The sequence below is a fragment of the Olea europaea genome, chromosome 2 (assembly GCF_002742605.1).
Source record: "Olea europaea var. sylvestris chromosome 2, O_europaea_v1, whole genome shotgun sequence".
Classification (NCBI taxonomy): domain Eukaryota; kingdom Viridiplantae; phylum Streptophyta; class Magnoliopsida; order Lamiales; family Oleaceae; genus Olea; species Olea europaea.
Window position 1 is genome coordinate 7,875,449 of NC_036238.1, and position 20,072 is coordinate 7,895,520.

The 20,072-nt window shown below is 33.9% G+C and overlaps 1 pseudogene; it reads right to left on the minus strand.

Annotated features, from left to right (window-relative positions):
- Nucleotides 1-4,309: 4,309 nt before the first annotated feature.
- Nucleotides 4,310-19,111, minus strand: LOC111371926 (annotated as a pseudogene).
- Between the last annotated feature and the right edge of the window lie 961 nt (nt 19,112-20,072).

A 20,072-nucleotide genomic window follows, 5' to 3' on the forward strand; every position in this document is an offset into this window, starting at 1 on the left:
TATAATAAATGATGCATTAGTTTTCATTTTCCACAGCATCCATGCTTTCTTCATTTTTTTATTTTTTATTTTTTATTTCAGCGTAAGATGGTTGGATATGGGAATTAGTAAGTGCATCTGAATGTTCAGTTTAGTCTGTACTTCTTTAACACCATCATTATCTATCAATTCCAACATTTTGTTAATAATATTAAAAGTTGACTACATCAAAGTGTATCTAAGGTAAAAGATTTTACTATACATCACAAAAGTTTCACGTAGAAGTAAAATCTGCATCGCCCCAAGTACGAGGAAACAATTCTAGGAGTTTTTGATGTCAAAATGAGTAGTTGTAATGTTCATTTGAGCATCCCACCAAGTAGGGGAGACGATTCTAGGAGCTTTTGAGGTCAATATGAGTAATTACAATGTCCATTTAGAGATATGAATTCTAATGGAGATGTCTATCCCAAGTTGAATACCATTTGAAAATGTCCTCTAGTGATCAAAACTATAAAACAACCACCAAATATGTTGAGACGTCATCTAATCAAAGCTTTCTCCATCTATATTCTCATGCATAATTAATGGCATGAATCGCGACCACATATTCGTCCTCAAATGGATAACAAGACCAAAGGGAATAGAGTTTGCATGCAAGTAGATAATATTAGGGTTATATGCGTCCAAAACTCTCTAAATTATACTAAATTTACCTTATTTTCTATATTTATATATTTTATTAAAATCTATAATAATTTATAGACTTTAAGGAACTCCAACCCCTCCACATCTCAAAATTGATATTTCTCGCACTTAATATTTAACATTTTTAAAAAAGAAATACATAACATTTTTTTAAAAATTACAAACAAAATCTATATTCTTTTTAAACTTTCCAGTATAACTTTACAAGCGATATGTCAGTTCATGTACTGCACATGTAAAATGATTTTCTAATATAAAAAAGTACTATAAAATTTATAATTAATATAATATATTAGTTAGTATTTTCTTCTCCTAGGATTGTTAAATATAGAAGGATCAATCATATTTTTAATCATCAATTGTACATGATATTTTTTTTCAAAGGGAGGGATTAATAGTATGCAAAGCCATCCAAATTAGTAGTCTTAGCTTCAACAAGATCTGTCCCTTTAGATCAAATTGAAATGACACAATTAAGATCAACATGGCCCACCCTGCACAAGAAGGGATTTGCTACAGTGATAAGGTTAAAAAACAGGGAACAAGTGATGCAACATCATTGGACAGTTAAAGGAAAAAACCCATATTGGTGCTGCGCACGCAACACATGTCAAAGCCCTTGTTTTTAAACCCTGTTTGAGTAGCATTATTGGCACAAGAATGACATACACAAATGGAGAAATACTTGTATCGTCCTGTTTTGTGGGGATTAAAATTTAAGTTTTAATTTAAATCAAAGTCAATAATTAATTTCAACCGTATATTTAATGGGATTTACAACTTTGAAACCACATATTTTATCAATTTTTATCAAAATCTAATTTTAATTTCTACCAAACAAGTGCATAATAAATATTTTCACATGTTTGCCTCATGTACAAAGAATTTGACTTTCTCAAATGATGTAAATTACGAGTATATAAAAATTCTTAGAGTGAAAATCAATCAAAATAGAGGAAAACTACCGTAAATGATATTAAAGTGAAAAGATGCCATTTTTCCTATCTTTCCTATACGTAAATAGAACTTTAGTAGCTAACTTCTCTTAGCAAGCTTGATGTTACGGTCCAAACAATGTTGTTGACAAAAGACGCAAAATTAATAGAAAATGACCAAATTGAATTTGTAAATAGGCAAAGGACCTTAAATTCAACAGAGTATCTACACGTGCAATTAATTCTTTGACTAATTAGAGGAGTGAGTCATTAAAGTCGGATTTTTAGTAAATTTTGATAAAAGTTGATGAAATATGTGGCTGAAAAGTTGTGGGTTCTATAAAATATGTGGTTAAAATTAATTTTTGACTTTGATTTTGATTAAAATCTAAATTTTAATTTTTACCGAACAGGAGCTAATTAGATGAGTGAGCCATTAATTCCGTAGTCAACGAATGGCTATTTGATCAGTGTAAGAGGCGGTCCATTCCATTAGTAAATATATTGGACTTATATTCCAAGGAAATGACTCGTTTTTTCTTTGTAGAACAAGTCACGAATCTTGTGGTTTTGACCAATAAATTTTGTGATATCTTTATATGCAATGAACACAATATTTTCAAAGTTTGAAAGTGTTACTTTATTGACGGGAAAACAATAAAGAATTCTTAATTTGCTACCGCATCAATTATTGCGTTTTCATTTTTGGACCGTAGTCTAAACGTTCGTTGATAGACTTTTAATGCCGTATTTTCATTTGTTTCACTCAAATTTTGATATTTTACTAAGGGTGCGTTTATTTTTCATTTTTGTAAAAATGAGAATGAAACATATAATCATTATGGATCTTACACAAGAAATAGAAATTCAAATTTGGTGACTTGATGTGATGGATAACGCTCATATTTTTTTATTTTAATGGAGAAAGAATTGAAAAAAAACAGAGGCTAAATGAGCTCTCATTAATGTCACAAGAACTGGTTAGCAAGACCATTTGCTTATAACAAAAAGATCGAATGCAGTGAAGTGCCAACTTTTTGATAAAGGATTAGTTCTTGTTTGTTAGAGATTTGTTAATTAATTTTTCGACCGTTAGAGATAAAGAGGGTCTTACTTGTGAGAGAAGAATTTAAAAATGACGCCGGGAATAGTGAAATAGCGGTAAAAAAAATTGATGCTAATTGGATTAAAATATCTATCAAACATGCTCTTAATTAAATCGGACAGAAAATCTCAATTCTATAATAGGAGCAACTGTTCGAATTTTATAAGGGACAATAAATTTAATCCTTTCAAGGGCTTTTCAATTTTAAAATTATAAATATAAATACTCATTCTGCAACTAATATTAAATTATGAAGGATAGCCCTGCTTGTCCAGGGCACCCCTGTCCACACTGGAAGCGTGTAAATTTGTTTTTACAAATTATGAAATCAATTCACTTGACAATTCGTCAATGTAATGTTTCTGATGAGATTTGGATGAAGTTATATATTGGAAGTGTGTAAAAAGTTGCCATCTTTTAGGGCGAGTGAGTGCAATTCTTTAATTTTTACGTTGTACTCCTAGTCTCTGGATGTGATAAGTTTGTTTTTACACCTTTAGCTGAAGGTTTGAAAAATTTACCAACCCTTCCTTGTATATTAATTTGGACTGAACTATAGACTTTGTCAAAGAAGACATGTCCGGGTTTGGTGGTGACGAAGTTCACTTCATGCCTTGCGTGGTTGGTGTTTGCAGGTTGTGCCTTCACCAGATGGTGCGTCGCCTATTATTTTGTTTCGCTTGTCGAGCACTGCTCGATGATTGACTTTCTTAATTACTTCAATGTTTTATAAATTGTTAGACAAATTTGACGAGAATGTAGGGAACCATCGTTATTACTTCAAATGTCGGGAGTTTACTATCAATAGTTGGACTTCTTCTTAGTTCAGTCATGTCAAATATAGAATCAGTAATGTTTTGTCTCACATGGGCATTGATTTTCAATTTATTAAACATTATTGTTGATATGATAATATTTTTATGTATAATGACAAAAGCATACAGGTTATATGGTCAACTAAGAGGAATATAAGAATTATAATTAACCACCTTCACAAGAAAACGATGGGCTGAATGGAGACGCCTAACCTACCAACCATATTGTCTCTTTGTTTGAAGTTATTGATCATAGACCTTTGAAAACAACGAGAGAGCTGTTACATTGATTGTTACCTAGAAATGTATATTTAAGGTAAATCCAAATGAGTAATATTAATTAGTATCAATTTAGATAGCAATGAAAAATGAAGTTGAATAGCACGATAATGATCCACTATCACCCAGATCGATATTAAATAACATAATTCTAAATGATTTCTTAAACTGAGCGAACAATTCGGCACAAGATGCGTTATTAGAGACGTCCTATAGAGAATCGCACATCCTGACAACTAGACCCTATATCCGGTATGGATATGGCTAAATTACCTTGTGAACACACGGATATGTATACACAGGCAGTGAAGATAATTATCCACTCGAAAGAGGACTTCTCCAAATGAGAAATTATGTAACAAATCCATTTCCACATATTACGACAGTTGGGTTGAACAATTACACCCGCTACTGAATAGAAGGAAAAGAAAAAATAAGCAAAAGGATACAAAAAATTGGGACCCACGTCCACCGTCGTTAATTTTCAATTGGCTGGCTAAGCAATACCTGACATCTACTCCGTCCTCCTTTTTCTTTCTATTTCATTCTCATATTTCTTACTCTTATACAGTTATTTCAAGTACAGTGGTAAGCCTCGGTTTTCTATATCTCCTAAGAATCAAAGAAGAGCATACAAAAGTTACAGATGACAAGGCCATGCATGCGGCCACTGGGATGGCAACCTCATTGGAACCCATGGCAAAGACATAATTCCGTCGCATGCGGGTTAAGGTCTTTCTTGAAAGATCGATAGCAGTGATCACATCAAAGTTATTCCTCATCAAAACATAGTCAGCAGCCTCAATTGCAATGAACACATCAGCAGCAGCCAAGGCAGGAGAGTCGTTGATTCCATCACCCACCATTGCAACTACAATTCCACCTTTCTGGAATGGACAAATAACAGCAGCTTTTCTTGAATGCACCACTTCTGCCCCAACATCTGTAATGTCAACCTGGTGGAGTCAGGAGAGTAGAGTTGTGGGGACAAATTTCACAAAATTTTAATTGTGGGGACAAAATTGAAAATTATAATGAATTTTTTTGAAAATCTTGAAAAATCTATTGCAAAATCTTGGATTTCAAATTTAGTGTGGGGGCCATCGTAGATCCGCCCATGCCCGCATACCAACAGCAGATCCGATTTCTACCTCATCTAACATTTGCTTTACATGCTTAATGTAATAAATTCATAACATTTTAGACTTCGATGCACAACTAGGGTGTAATGAACCTTAATAAGAATCACAACAGGCATGGATACAGAATCATGCCCGGAGGTACCATGTTTCAATTTGTCATGCCAATGTATCCCTACTACTCTACGGCATTGGGTATACGTATACTAACATTTTATTATACAATGCCATCATTTTCCATTTCTTGTGTTTGAGCATCCGTTTATCATACAGTGAACTGAGACTTTTGTTTAACTTAGAAGTCTATAAATGACGTATAGTTTCCTCTGCTTCAATCCATGTTCTCACCCTCCGTGCACCTTTAGTGTTGCAAGAATTGGATTAGCGATGTCGAGCGTAAAATTCACACTAGTTCCCCGACACTACTCTTGGAAGGATTATTTTAAGTGAGGAAGGTTTGTTGACGGTCTCTAATGGTATCACAGATCTCTAGGGGAGAATGTAGATGGGGAACTAACTTGAGATTTTTTTTTTTATTTCCCTAGTCGAATAGATTTGTTTAAACTTTCATGTGGCTCATTTCTCATCTTATTGTGGAGGACTAATATTATTATTTTAGAGAAAACCATTTATTAGTTATTGAGGAGTAAAACTCAATTCAGTTGTAGATACACACTCCCCTCTTCTCTTCCTTATTTTTCTGTTCAGGCAAACAATTACCACAAAAGAAGGGAAAGAAGATATATACCACCTTCGCAACAGCCCGAGCAGTTTTCCAATTATCACCAGTAATCATAATAGGATTCACGCCAATTTTCATGAGACCCTCTACTACAACAGCAGCTTCCCTCTTCAATGGATTGGCTACCCCAAGAACACCAATTAGATCGTTGCATATGCCACAAGTATTCCAGTCCTGGCACTTTCTTCCGACTCTACCACAAATTACTCGACAAGGCTTGGTATAGGCACTTGATTTTCAATCAGCAGCTTTCGGTTGCAACCTGTTGAATGGACACATCAGTGAGCAAACATGAGATGTATGGAGCATATTTCTTTTGGTTTAGAACTTCACTAACACTAAATCTAAATCTTGTTTCACTTTGTAATCAAAATATCTGAAATTATCTCAGGAACTCATCAAAATCTGTTTTCCATCTATAAAGTATTGGCACGCCTCTTCCAGGCACAGCAGAGAAATCTGAGACATCAAGAAGCCATCAGGAGAAATTAGACTCCATCCTGTGGCCATGAACATCCTTGGTAGTGTCGGGAATTGCCTTGGCCAGAAGGTGTTCGCTGCAAGCCTAGTAAAATAAAAAATAAAAAATAAAAAATAAAAAAAATAAGTTTCAGAAATTTACAAATCATTTTTCCCCTTAATGACAATAATCAAATAACTATGTTTTTGATTCTACATAGCCAGCCCCTGATCAGAGGAGAGTTAACGATAGATTGCCAATCACTGCAAAGAGTAACTAAGCTTATATAAGTTGTAATTCAAAGTTATCATAGAACTAGATTAGTTTTACGCTGTTAACATTAAAAATGGAAGTTAGTTACAAACTTCAGTTAATGATCAAAAAAAGGAATAGATAATCAGCTGACTATAATGAATCCACAACCCTGGTAGAAAGGCATGATATCATGAGGGCATACCATGCTTAAAGATTAAGCTGTGAACTCTATGTGATTTTCACTGAAAACATATAATAGCCAGAGGGAGAAAAAAGAAGAAGCAAGAATTTCTATTGAATGTATCAATTTTATTAAAAATGTGAACAGTCTTGTTTGTGATATCTCATGAGAATAGTAGAAGACAATTTCTTATTGTTATAAGCTTGCAAGCATCAGAGATCCACTCTATAGGGGAACTAAGTTTAGCTGCTTCTTGTTTGAATTGACAACAATCAAATGCAGCTCCTGGTGATAAAATTCACTTCTCAATCAACTAGAGAAATTACATTGTTTGCTATCAGACAACCAAAATGATGCCAACAATACTTCCTTTCAAAAAAGTTAAGATGAATGTATAAAGATTTTCTCCAGGTTTATCCTTTTAGTTTCATGGGAAAAATGTAAGGAGAGTTGTGTAATCGAAAGATCAGTGCATATTCATTTAGAAACTACATTGTTGGCCTGTATGTGAAGGGAACCAAGTAAATTTATTGTTCCTCCAATAACTGATGAGTTCACATCTTTCAGAACAGGCACAGATTCACCAGTAACCATACTCTCATTTACATCGCTTGAACCCCAAACAACTAAATCATCTGCAGACATCTTTGAACCAGGAAGTACTTTAAATACATCACCAGGTTGAATCGGTAAGGCATCAATATCTTTTCTCCAACAATTTTCCCACCTGCAATATTAAACATATTCAAATTCTCTTCAGCCTCTATTTGGGAAACATTTGTTGAGTAGTAAACTTGATTTTTGGACTAAATAATATGGGCTTAAGGATTTTTGCTTATAGGCCCAAATCAATTAAAAGGCCCAACATGCATAGCATTTCTAGAAGCATTATCTAGAAAAATCTATATAAATATCTACTAGAAAAATTTATATAAATATCTAAGTAAGATATGTAGTTTTATAAAGAATATCTAGAGAATTTTAGGAAAATATCTTGATATGTACTCTAGGTGTCTCTAGAAAATGTGTGGACTAGAATCTTCTTGTAAATACTATATAAAGGGGTAGTGCCCTCCATTTTGTAACAAGCCAAAAAGTGTGTAAAGTCTTGAATTTAATAAATACAAGTTTCCTTTTTCACTTCCTTCTTCCTATTAGTGTTGTCCTCTTAAAAGTCTTAACTAATCCAAATTAGTAAACCCATCTTTCCTCCAACAAACTGGTATCAGAGCCCCAAAGTTCTTGTGAAAAATGGCAAGTGGGATGATTCCTTTTCAAGTCCCCCAACTCAACAAGGATAACTACGACAATTGGAGTATAAGGATGAAAGCATTGCTCGGGTCGCAAGATGCATGGGAGATCGTAGAGAAAGGCTACACGGAGCTACAAGACGAGGTTGCTCTATCCCAAGCACAAAGGGATAGTTTGAAGGATGCAAGGAAGAAGGACAAGAAGGCGCTCACTCTCATCTATCAAGCCTTAGATGAAGGCATGTTCGAGAAAGTAACTTGTGCTACTACAAGTAAGGAAGCATGGGAGATCTTGCAAAACTCCCACAAAGGAGTTGAGAAGGTGAAAAAGGTTCGACTTCAAACATTTCGAGGTGAGTTTGAAGCTTTACATATGAAAGAATCGGAATCAATTTCTGATTACTTCTCTAGAGTATTAGCTATTGTGAATCAATTAAAAAAGAATGGAGAAAAGTTGAATGACACTCGAGTAATTGAGAAGATACTTAGGTCTTTAGATTCTAAATTTGACTACATAGTTGTAGCCATTGAGGAATCTAAAGATCTAGATAGTATGAGTGTGGATCAACTCATGGGATCTTTACAAGCCCATGAGGAAAGACTAAGGAAGAAGGTGAAAGAAAAGCCATTAGAGCAAGCTCTTCAAACAAAGTTCACTTTGAACGAGGGTGAAGGAAGGTTCAATAGTAGAAGAAGCCAAAGAGGAAGAGGACGAGGCCAAGATCGAGGAAGAATTGCATTCTACAAGGAGGAAAGAAGACAAAGTTCATTTTCTACCAGAGGTCGCGGAAGAGGAAAAATGAAGGACCAAGGTATGACAAATCTCAAATTAAATGTTATAATTGTCAAAAACTTGGTCATTATGCTTCAAAATGTAGAAATATTACTAACCAAGTTGAAGAGAAAGCCCACTACGCTTGTCGGGAAAGTGAAGTAGATCCTGCACTACTATTGGCTTACAAAGGTGAAGAGAGCAGAGAAAAGAATACTTGGTATTTGGATACAGGAGCAAGCAACCATATGTGTGAAAGAAAAAACATGTTTGTGGAGCTTGATAAATCAATAAGCGGTAACATTATCTTTGGAGATGAATCCAAGATCCCAGTGAAAGGAAAAGGTAAAATCTTGATCCGCTTAAAAAATGGTACGCATCAGTTTATCTCAAATGTTTATTATGTGCCTAATATGAAGAATAACATTTTAAATTTGGGACAACTCTTGGAGAAGGGCTATGATATTCATTTGAAGGATCATAGTCTTTCAATAAGAGATCAAAGAGAAAATTTGATTGCCAAAGCCCTATGACAAGAAATAGAATGTTTGCGTTAAGCATTCAAAATGATATCGCTAAATGCTTAAAAGCTTGTTTTAAAGATTCATCTTGGCTTTGGCACTTGAGATTTGGGCATCTTAATTTTGGAGGCTTGAAGTTGTTATGTAAGAAGAAAATGGTGAAAGGTTTGCCTCTAATAAATCATGCGGATCAATTATGTGAAGGATGCTTACTTGGAAAGCATTTGAGAAAAAGTTTTCCAAAAGAAGCATCTACAAGAGCTAAGAAGCCGCTAGAACTTGTACACTTCGATGTTTGTGGACCAATTAACCCAAGCTTTCTCGGTAAGAGCAATTATTTTGTTCTTTTTATTGATGATTTTAGTAGAAAGACTTGGGTCTATTTTCTTAAAAAAAAATTGGAAGTTTTTGAAACTTTTAAGAAGTTTAAAGCTCTTGTTGAAAAAGAAAGCGGAGAGAGGAGGAGAGTTCACCTCCAAAAAGTTTGACAAATATTGTGAGGAGAATGGAATTCGTCGTCCATTGACGGTTCCATACTCTCCACCAACAAAATGGAGTAGCAGAAAGAAAGAATAGATCAATTCTTAACATGACCCGCTACATGCTCAAAAGTAAGAGATTGCCCAAAGAACTTTGGGCTGAAGCTGTTAATTGCGCTGTGTATCTGTCTAACCGATCACCTTCTAAAAGTGTGTGGAATAAGACACCACAAGAAGCATGGAGTGGAAGAAAGCCCAGCATCTCTCACTTACGAGTATTTGGAAGCATTGCATATGCTCATGTAACAGATCAAAAACGGTCCAAATTAGATGACAAAAGTGAAAGGTATGTCTTCATCGGCTATGACTCTCGCTCTAAAGGCTACAAGTTGTATAATCCAAGCAATGAGAAGATCACCATAAGTAGAGATGTCGAGTTTGATGAAGAAGGAGCTTGAGATTGGGGTGTCCAAGAAGAAGACTATGACTTCTTACCATTCTTTTATGAAGAAGAACAAAAGAATGGAGAGCAGCAAGAGATTATCAATCCACCTCTATTACCTACTCATGGAAATGCTTCTCCATCATCCTCACAAGGAGAAAGTTCAATCGAAAAGGACACCACAGATGAAGAGCCTACAAGAGCTATATGAGGTAACCGAAAATCAAAATGATCTCACACTTTTTTGTCTTTTTGTCGATTGTGAACTAATAGGGTATGAAGAAGCGGTGCAAAATAAAAGATGGAGAGATGCTATAGATGAAGAGATTAAGGCTATAGAAAAAAATGACACGTGGGAGCTGACAACTCTTCCCAAAGGAAAGAGAGCAATCGGAGTTAAGTGGGTGTACAAGACAAAGAAGAACGCTAAAGGAGACGTAGAAAGATACAAAGCAAGATTGGTTGCCAAAGGTTACAACCAACGGTCGGGAATTGATTAGGAAAAGGTATTTGCTCCTGTTACTCGTTTAGAAACCATAAGATTAATTATCTCTCTTACAGCGCAAAATAAGTGGAAGATTTCAAATGGACGTGAAATCAGCTTTTCTAAATGGTTATTTCGAAGAAGAAATCAATGTGGAGCAACCAATGAGTTATAAAGTAAAAGGACATGAAGGTAAAGTCTTGACACTAAAAAAGGCTTTATATGGGTTGAAACAGGTTCCAAGGGCATGGAATAGTAGAATTGACAAGTATTTTCTAAAAAATAACTTCACAAAATGCCCTCATGAGTATGCCCTTTATACAAAGGTAGATGAGAAAGGAGATATTTTGCTTGTTTGTTTGTATGTAGATGATCTTATATTTACAGGAAATAATCAAAGTATGATCATTGAGTTTAAGAAGGTCATGGCTCAAGAATTTGAGATGACGGATATCGGCCACATGGCCTACTATCTTGGGATAGAGATAAAGTAAATGGAGGACTGCATTTTTATCTCACAAGAAGGATATGCAAAAGAAATTCTAAAGAAACTCAATATGGAGGACTGTAAGCCCGTATGCACCCCCGTCGAATGCGGAATCAAGTTGTCGAAGAATGATGAAGGTGAAAAAGTAAATCCAACACTTTTTAAGAGCCTTGTTGGAAGTCTAAGATATTTGACGTGCACAATACCAGATATCCTTTTTGGAGTTGGGCTCATTAGTCGCTATACGGAGACACCTATCATGACCCATATGAAAACTGCAAAGAGAATTCTTCGCTACATCAAAGGTACGCTTGATTATGACTTAGTCTATTCATCATCTAATGAGTTCAAACTTGTTGGATATAGTGACAGTGATTGGGGCGGAGATAGTGATGATAGAAAGAGTACGACTGGGTACGTGTTTTACTTGGGCGACACAGCTTTCACTTGGAGCTCAAAAAAGCAATCGATCGTAGCACTATCTACATGTGAAGTTGAATATGTTGCAGCTACATCAAGTGTCTGCCATGCGATTTGGCTTAGAAACTTGTTGAAGACGCTTGGAGTATCACAAGAAGAGCCAATCAAAATCCATGTTGATAACAAATCGGCATTGGCATTGGCAAAGAACCCAGTATTCCATGAAAGAAGCAAGCACATTGATATAAGATATCACTTCATAAGAGAAAGCATTGCAAAGAAAGAAGTGCAGCTGAAATATGTAACCTCCCAGGAGCAGATCGCCGACATTCTCACTAAGTCACTCAAGCATGATATGTTCCGCAAGTTAAAAACTCTACTTGGAGTAGCAAAATCAAGTTTAAGGGGGATGTTGAGTAGTAAACTTGATTTTTGGACTAAATAATATGGGCTTAAAGATTTTTTGCTTATAGGCCCAAATCAATTAAAAGGCCCAACATGCATAGCATATCTAGAAGCATTATCTAGAAAAATCTATATAAATATCTACTAGAAAAATCTATATAAATATCTAAGTAAGATATGCAGTTTTATAAAGAATATCTAGAGAATTCTAGGAAAATATCTTGATATGTGGTCTAGGTGTCTCTAGAAAATGTGTGGACTAGAATCTTCTTGTAAACACTATATAAAGGGGTAGTGCCCTCCATTTTGTAACAAGTCAAAAAGTGTGTAAAGTCTTGAATTTAAGAAATACAAGTTTCCTTTTTCACTTTCTTCTTCCTATTAGTGTTGTCCTCTTAAAAGCCTTAACTAATCCAAGATAGTAGACTCATCTTTCCTCCAACAACATTTTTAGTAAATAAACAGTTACTTCTACTATTCAGTCAAAATCAAAGTCAAAGCCAAAGTCAATCTTTAATTCAATCACACATTCAAAATTACTACTCATTAGCCACACATTTCGTGGTCCTCACCACTATTCCTTCTAAAAAGATCCTAAAAAATTTAATAATAATCTTTCCCGAACAGAGGCTCAATAAACACGTTAATTCCAACTTCTAAGAATAGCGGATTGTCCTCCCGGCGTATTCCAAAACTACAATGGAAAAGCTATACCTTTGTCTTGCAAATAGCAATGTAGCGGTTGCTAGCGCGATCTCCACGAGCTTTCTGATAGCATCAAAAATATCCCTTTGCAAGACTCTCCAAATGCTTGCCCAAAAAAGTTCAAAGGTTATTAGCATTGCACTAGTTTCAAAGTATGTTCGATACCAGAACTCGGTGATTGCACCATTTAATAAAGCACAAATTCAGTAGAAGTATGAATCTGAAGTTCCCACTGCAGCCAAAACATCCATGTTTATTGAACCATTTCCAAGCGATATAGAACCACTTACCAACAGCGAATTCAACAACATTCCAAAACTACAATGGAAAAGCTATACCTTTGTCTTGCAAAAGCAATGTAGCGATTGCTGGTGCGAGTTCCATGAGCTTTCTGATAGCGTTAGAAAGACCCCTTTGCAAGACTCTCCAAATGCTTGCCCAAAAGTACAAAGGTTGTTAGCATTGCACTCGTTTCAAAGTACTTTGGAGACTAGAATCTGGTGATTTCACCAAGTAATAATGCACAAACTGTGTAGAAGTATGTAACCAAATTTCTCACTGCAACCAAAACATCCATGTTCGTTGAACCATTTCTATGTGCTCTGCCAGCTGCAATATAGAACCACTTACCGACAACAAATTCAACAATAGTTACCAAAGCCAACTTCAGCCAGTCACCCATTTGGAAAGGACCACATCGCCAAAGTAGCAAAGTATATAACAAAAGTATGCAAGGGCAGACTACTCGGATGATCAGGACGGGGACTTGGAGCCAATTGGGTAGGAGTCAGAAGCCAATCGAGTAGGAGTCAGAAAAATGAATAAGAAGACCTTTTGCGCAAGGGAATGAAGGTGCCTTCACATTTTTGTAGCATTCATCAAGGATTTATTGCACATCAATCATTTTCCTTTTTTCTCCAACTTAGAGTGAACCAAGCAAAATTGTTTTTCAAAACATATTCCTTAAGATTTCTGTTAGCATCTTCTTCCTGATATCAGAATATGCAAAAATAACATGTCTAAAGATTTCCTAATATGTCAAATAAATATGGAAACCAGTCCTGAAAAAATTAAATAATAATTGAATTACACCAATCATGCACGGAAGCACACTAGCTACACTGAGAAACAAGCTGGGAGTAAAAAGTTCAAACATCTTTGATGATTCTTCTAGATCCTTAGAAGACATTCTTGCATAAGGATTCTTGACAAGTAACTTGATTTTTCCATAGCTTCCATTTTCAATTCCATCAACTAAGGATCTAGAACCAAGATGCTCTTGGTCAAAATGATCTTCTAAATCTCTTGATGTGCGGTCAAAATAGAATTGCCTCACTCCCTTAAATGGCTAAGAATGCCTTCCAATGTCTGTTATCCATTTCACTAGATATCCCAATAAGCCCTACAGTAATTTTGTCCTGCTCACTACTCTGCACAAATGAAGCTTCAAAATCAGCACCTTCAATTGCATTTACTATTTCATACTCACTGATAACAACTATGTCATATTCAACTTCCCCTAATGAAGTAGCCAAAGCAACCATGGCCCTTTTCACACTCAGAAGCTTTCTTAGAATACTTTCCACAGAACTGACACAAGCTGCATACGTCATTCCTCCTATTGTAAACTGCCCTACTTGGGTTCTAAGTGGCTTAGTACTAGATGGTTTGGTTTGGGTGAAATCTCCGCATCAAATTCTGCGTCTCCTATTGAATTTTTAATGTCTTCATCCTGAAACAAGAAGAGACAGGCTACAGTCCATTTAAAAACATAAACAAGAAATTACGAGAGGAAAAGTGGAAATGGAGGGGCAAGCCGACTCAACCAGAAAATTCAGCCAAGAATGAAGCAATTAATATATCAGTAATTATTCATGCAGAAAATATATCAACGTTTCCACCAGATGCACAGATCAAACAGGAAATAATTGCGCAAAGATTAAAAACAGCGAGAATCATTAAATACTATAAGATTCTATCCGCATAAAAGCCCATTTGTTGATCAAGAAAACATGCCGCATTGGAAGAGATGCGAAAAGAGATTAGTATGCTTTAATCTTGGAAATGGTCCATCTTCTAAGTTCGATTTATCAAGTTCTACATCCAAATCAAAATTTATCAATCGGTTCTGACCTTCAAGTAGTGTGGCAATCCATAAACACTTTAAATCACCAACCAGTATATCCAGCAACAGAATCATGTCTACCAAATAAAAGAAAATAAGACGTAACCGATTAATGCTTTTGAGGCAGGACTGCAAAAGTTTGTCATTGCATCGAAAGTGGAAAAGATCAACTCATAAGTCATAACCACTGATTGCACAGGGAAACAAAATGTGTGCAGCAGGCATTCAATATATATCAGACATAATAGATAAATCCAATAAAAGGAAAAAACGCAAACTTGACCAGACCCTGAGACCCTGAATATGATAGGTAGGATCAAAGGTGACATCAGCCTTATTCTGGAGCAAGGCGACGGATGCTTTAATGACACCGTTTAGGCTCATGAGAGCTGATTCCACAGAATTTGAGCAGCCTGCACATGTTTCCAGTGTGGATGGATAGTGTTCGTGTTTTTGAAGTTTAGTTAAATTGATTATTGACTCAAATCCTTTTATTTTGTTACTTTTCCAACCTTTTCATTACAAAATATGACGAAATTGTACGTAATTCACGAAAGTGATCCAAACTTTAGAAGTGAAATTTTTATGAACGCAGTGAGATTGGGCTCGTGTTTGGTATAAATTATAAATTAACCTCTCTTTTTTCTCTTTAAATATCGATAACAGTGAATGAAGTATATGGTTAGAAGAATTAATTAAAGGTAATTATATTCACACAATAATTTTTTATATTTGTACCAACTTTTAATTACAATTATGATTTCCAATATTTGATCACTTTTTGCTTTATATCCTCAACTTTTTTCCTCGAATTATCATTCTCAACCTTTAATTAATTAACATATTTTAGGCCTAATCACAATTTTCATCCAAATATTCTACTAACATGCATTGAAAAGATAAAAAAAATGTTTTGTTTAAATTTTGTATTAGTTATTTATTTTGATTATTTAAAAATACGATAGATAAATCTGTCTTTTTGGCCCTTATTTCAAACATTTTGGACGAAAATCATCTCTATAAATAAGATGTGAAAACTAAATAGAGGGTAGATGATAGAAAACTTTTTTTAAAAAAGTTAAGAAGATAAGTTTTAAAATAAGAAAAGTTTAAGGATATTAATTGTAATTAAAATGTAGTGCAGTTAACAAAAATTATGGGGCGAATATATTTACCTTTAATTATGTGTAGGGAACTTTCTTATGGTTACTATTTACTCATTAAAAATTAAATGATTATCCAATACTCATTGAACTATTTATTAACTTACTCAATGCTTACCATAGTTAATTACTTCCCAGTACTCATTGAACTATTTGTTAATTTACTCAATGCTCACAATAGTTAATTCCTTCTATAAAGATGGACAAATATGTCTACGTCATAGATGAAAAAAATGACTTGACAACACACGGCGTTGATGAAAAGGAGGATAAAAACTCATTTTATTAATTAACAACTTTAATTCATTTTTTCCAAAACTCATTTTTAAATGCACATTTTTCTAAAAATTACTATTCGAAAACACATTTCTTTTGTAAAATGGGGCTCAAATAGGGCATAAGGACGTTTATGTTCTACATTTCTGGCTTGATCTCTCTCACACACATATCAGACTTGATTATTATTCTTTCTTCTTTTTCATTATCTTACTCTTTACCTTTATACATCACAATAAATGATCAACGACAAAGCAAACTATTATTATTTCAAAAATGTACGAACAAAACAATAGTATCACCCAATTATTCCTTCCAGCACGAACCAAGGAGAAAATACAGTTTAAAAAAAGGAAGGAAAGCAAATATTAGCAAAGACAATTCTCTAAAAAGAAACAAAGATTATTCTTATCCTTTTCTTTACTTGCCTTCTGTTTTCCTCTCTGTTTCCTCCCTTGAGGGAAGAAGATTAGAAAGCATGATTGGAAGAAGAATGCAGGGAATCATGGAAAGCAACTTTTTGAAATAGTTAAAAATATTGACTAATTAACTAAATTCAAAATAATGTCTGTCTGATGTTTTCAGAGCTGATGCGAGTATAATCGGAATGCATGGCAAAAACTGAAATCACGTCATGAAGAATTGCAAGAGATTTGTCTCTTTCATCTGACAAAGAGAGAACACGAGATTGAAGCTCTTTCAACTAAGTAGATAGGATGGCTTTTTCACCATATTCTTCTTCAGCATGCTACAAATAGAAGAAAAGAACACCATATTTACATGCAAGTCTTTAGCTCAAGATAAACAAGAAATAATACTATCAGCAATAGGAGTAGAACCACGTCATTTGCCTCCTTTGCACGTTGCACCATTTGTCTTAGCTCTTCAACCCTATCCAGTATAACAGCACCGCCCTTGGCAGCTTCCATGTTTGCTTGTTCTGCATTTTTCTCTTTAAGCTCCACTTTCTTCATCATGCTGATAACATTCTGCACCATAGTATATTACAGGATCTTGTTACTTATATACCAGGGTTGACACTCGACACCCCGGTGTACCGACCGCCTCACAATATGGGGGCCCACGATTTTTTTATTCGTCCTAGGCCCCCCTTGTTGTGAGGGGTGGGTCAACCCGGTGTACAAATATCAAAATCCTATATTCTAATAACAGTCAAACAAGATGAAAAGTAACCTCACTTTTTTTCTTTACTTACTGTAGGGGAAATTCATAGACAAATTTTGAAGATAAACACATTTCATGGAGCTTACTATATGATTGTACATTAAGCATATTGAATAACGATCCTCTTTTTTTCTCTTTTTTTAAACAGATACAGTCTTCATATTTACTTTGTTACAATGAAACTACTGAAATGCGCTATTCCAAGGTGCCTTGCGCAAACAGATCAAACTCTTCTCCATTAGATTTTACAATTTCAATTTCCAACTGGATCTTAATACAAATTTAATATTCTTTATTGAGAAATAATATTAAATTCCACTACTATGAGAAATACTTCGTCAATAGTTAAATATCTTAATTGCAAGGTAGGATTTAGACTAATTCACAGCCTTACGCATCAAATTATTATGAAGGAATAAATAGTATCATTTCATGCAATAATCTCCAGCTTTCTTCTATGCTGAAGTTCAATTAATAAACGATAAACAATAAAGAGTTTAACATTGCTGATACCTTGTTATTTCTTGCATCTGCAATGACATCCTCAAGAAGATCAATGTGTTTAATACTGGTTATAAGTTTATTAATTTAAGAAGAACTTAACCAAACCCAAATTTTTGTCCCCAATAGATTCGGTATTTTATATAAAGAGATTGACATGCATTTTCATGACTTTCATTGAAAAAATAAAATCAACATAAAAAATATAAGTCTTTTTTTATTTGAAAGATTGGTTTGGGAGCAATTATTGGCTGCCAAGTGGTGGTGGGACATTGGAGAAGATGAGTTGTCCTTATTATTATTATTATTATTGTTATTTTGTCGAGCCGCAATAACAAATCAAGAAATTAAACAAGTCAGCTATTCAACGTATCACATCAATAATTTGGCTAAATTAAATAACAAAGATGAGTACAATGAGCAACATAGAACAAAATATAAAGTTGAAAATTGGATGGAAAAGAGCAATTGACACTAGAACGATCTCCGAAGACTTTTTTGCTTGAAAAAATTTATCGCCCCTATTTCCATATTTCATTAGCACAACCATTAGGCTGTTTGTCATTTAGATTCAACTCTACCTTCACGCTTCTTTTCTTCATTCGTTACAGTAGTAACATCCCCAAACAAATTTTCTTTTATCTCCTTCGCCTTTACCTCTTTCGTCACCACCTTCTCTATTTCCTCACACAAAAAATAATTAGATTCACATTCCGTCACCGCATCTACAAAAATAATTTGGCTAATTGCATTTTTATCCACACTATCTTCATTGTTGCTGCAAACAGCTAATTCTATAACTGCCACCGAATTATTATTTCTGGATTATCTTAAGTAACAATCAAACTATTTTCACCTACAATTTCTTTCTCACCTAATGAATTCACATCATCCAAATTAATGTTCCTTTTAGAACTATGTTGCTTCGTCATCACCTGGCTTCTCGGCGAAGAAATGGGGGGAAAGGGTTCTGGAAAAATTAGCTCAAAACCAAATAACCAATACTGTTGCCAATAATAACATCTATTCCTTTGTGGAATAACTCCAAAAAACCATAACCTTAAAAATCTGGAAAGAAAAGTGCAACTAATAATTGGCGCGATAAGACTGTAAGTAACCATTTCACTCTTGTCTATATTTGGAATGCAATAATATTGAATTTCTACAGGGATTATAAATGCTAACACGGCATTGTGCAAAAAACATGTACTAGTGAAACAACACGTTACTATATCCTTAAACTTTTCTAGACAATACATTACAATATCCTTAAACTTTTTGAGAACTACTATTACCATGCTAATTACTTTCCCATGTTTGGATTTGAGGTATTTTTTTAAAGAATTCCCTTATGAGGAAAAGAAGCAAACACTATAGGGGTGTATTCAATTGAGACTTTTAATAACTTTTTGAGATTTAAAAAGTTCAGGAGTATTCAATTGAGACTTTTTGAAATTCTTTAAAAGTCACGGTGTATTCAATTGAGACTTTTAAAAACTTTTAAAAAGTCTCTAAAAGTTACGGTATATTCAATTAAAATTTTTTAGAAGTCTCTATAAGTTTTAGAGTATTCAAATTCTAATGATTTATAGAGACTTTTATAAAATTCTCTAAAGTGCTAACTTTTAAGCAGAAAGTACTAATATAAAATTTTAAAATTTGTCTCTCATTAATCAGGAGATTTTGGGAGACTTTCATAAAAATAAAAAAAAATAAAAAAATCAAATTTCTTTCCTTTAATATTTTATGGACATGTATGATTAAAATTTATTTTTTTAATTGATTATATTTTATTTATCTTTCTTTCTTTCTCTTTTATTATTTATCTCTATTTTCTATGAAAAATTAAATTAGATTATTGAAACTTATTTTTTTTCATTCATTTTTTTTGTAAAAAATATCTATTTTTAATTAAATTATAAAAGTTTATATTTAAATTATAATTAAATTTAAATATATTGATTTTTATTTATTTTTAAAAGTTACCATACTAATAATATTGAATCATATATAATTTTAGTTATTATTTATTTAATTAAGGTTTTAAATTTATTTTTTTTCAATTTTTCTTTATTATATGGGAAGAAGAAGGGGAATTGTGAAAACTAACACGTGAGAATTTTACACTAGATCTAGTAAATTCTATTTCAAATGAAAGTTTTCAAAATTTTTTTTTAAAAACCACAAAAGTCTATAAGTTTCAAAATAAAAATCTATAGATGTCTACGAAACTTCTACTAATTCCATGCAAACCTATAA